Source organism: Mandrillus leucophaeus, unplaced genomic scaffold, assembly GCF_000951045.1.
Source record: "Mandrillus leucophaeus isolate KB7577 unplaced genomic scaffold, Mleu.le_1.0 Scaffold331, whole genome shotgun sequence".
In the NCBI taxonomy this organism is placed as follows: Eukaryota; Metazoa; Chordata; class Mammalia; order Primates; family Cercopithecidae; genus Mandrillus; species Mandrillus leucophaeus.
Window position 1 is genome coordinate 136,788 of NW_012103488.1, and position 2,363 is coordinate 139,150.

The following is a 2,363-nucleotide window of genomic DNA, read 5'->3' on the forward strand; positions in this document are numbered from 1 at the left end:
CATCAGAGTGAACAGGCAACCTACAGAATGGGAGAAAATTTTTGCAATCTATCCATCTGACAAAGGGCTAATATCCAGAATCTACAAGGAACTTAAACACATTTAAAAGAAAAAACTCCATGAAAAAGTGGGTGAAGGATATGAGAACAGACACTTCGCAAAGGAAGACATTTATGCAGCCAACAAACATATGAAAAAAAGCTCATCATCACTGGTCATTAGAGACATGCAAATCAAAACCACAATGATACCATCTCACAGCAGTTAGAATGGTGATCATTAAAAAGTCAGGAAACAGATGCTAGAGAGGACGTGGAGAAATAGGAATGCTTTTACACTGTTGGTGGGAGTGTAGATTAGTTCGACCATTGTGGAAGACAGTGTGGCGATTCTTCAAGGATGTAGAACTAGAAATACCATTTGACCCAGCAATCCCATTACTGGGTATATACCCAAAGGATTATAAATTATTCTGCTATAAAGACACATGCACATGTATGCTTATTGTGGCACGGTTCACAATAGCAAAGACTTGGAACCAACCCAAATGCCCATCAATGATAGACTGGTATCAGGCCTCTTTCCCAAAAATGTGTAAGTAACAAGAATTTCAATACATCTCCAGAATGCATGCATGTGGAAACTCATTGTGCAAACTTCACTGACATCAAGGCACCAAAATGTCCACACATGTAACCATTTATCATGACCTACATGACTAATATGGTCCAAAGTACCCTTAAGTTCCTGCTTTAAGGTCCATAAATACCCCTAAGGAAAAATCACTGCTGCACACTCAGTCCTCTCTTGCTGAAGTGTCCCAGTACACACTGCCACAGTGTTCTCATAAAACTTTCCTTTTCAAACCTATACTATTGTTGGTAAATTATTTTACCACCAGGAAGCCAACCAGTCTTCACTGTCCGGGCTTTGACATCTTGCCTGGCACTTAAAGTGGAGATTTGCTGTGTAAATTTGTCTTACAAATGGGCACCTTTTCAGAACTACTCCTGCATCTGCAGTTTCTTAAAATAAGCAGTTCAAAATAATTTATCAAAGAGGCATATTTCGGGGTGGTATATTATGGTCTCCTACCGTCATAAGAGACTTTGGGATGATGTGCCCTGATGCCAAACAATGACTAGATTCATAATAAAAATATTAAATTACTAGTATGTCAAGTTACGTTATAAAACCATTCCATCTTTCATAAAGCAAAATTTTGTTTATGGAATTTTTGTTTTCCAGCAAAGAACCAAGACGACTACTTAATCTTTCCATTAGAATTTCTTAGCCTGGGCAACATGGCAAGACCCTGTCTCTACAAAAATTTAAAAATAAATAAATTAGTTGGGTATGGTGACACACACCTGTGGTCCCAGCTACTTCGGACGCTGAGACAGGAGGATCATATGAGGCAAGGAGATTGAGGCTATAGTGAGCTATGTTTGCACTATTGAACTCTAGCCTGGGCAACAGTGAGACCCTCTCTCAAAAATAATAACAACAATAGAATGAATAAATGAAAGGAAAATCCTTGAACATTTGTAGGGGACACTATTCCTGGCTTATTCAACATTCTCTCCTACCTACTTTCTTCTAACAGAGTAGTACCAATGTAATTCAGTTATCCACCCATTTCCCCAGGCAGCTAAATACACCCTGGTGGAAGCTGATCCAACCCCTACATCCAGGGAGCAGCAAAACATAATTTTGCATATATTGCCGGAGACTGCCTCAGGAATTTGACACAAGGATTCATGATGGGAACACTCATGGCAAGTTTTGAGGGAGTTATCTTGTTCTTAGGAGAGCACCAAAAAGGTAGTCTCTCTTGATGTGGTTGTTTCTGGGTGTGATGCCTGGAAACACTTGCTACCAGTATGAGTATGGAGCTGCCACTGAAGAAGAGCATGATGAGAGCTAGGAACACCCGCATGACATCACTGAACCAAAGAGTCAACCCGCTCTGAAGCATGTCCAAATGTAGACTTCCTATTTTCTTTTTTTATTATTATTATACTTTAAGTTCTAGGGTACATGTGCACAACGCGCAGGTTTGTTACATATGTATACTTGTGCCAAGTTGGTGTGTTGCACCCATCAACTCATCAGCACCCAACTCGTCATTTACATCAAGTATGACTCCCAATGCCGTCCCTCCCCCCTCCCCCCTCCCCATAATAGGCCCCAGTGTGTGATGTTCCCCTTCCCGAGTTCAAGTGATCTCATTGTTCAATTCCCACCTATGAGTGAGAACATGCAGTGTTTGGTTTTCTGTTCTTGCGACAGTTTGCTGAGAATGATGGTTTCCAGCAGCATCCTTGTCCCTACAAAGGACACAAACTCATCCTTTTTTATGG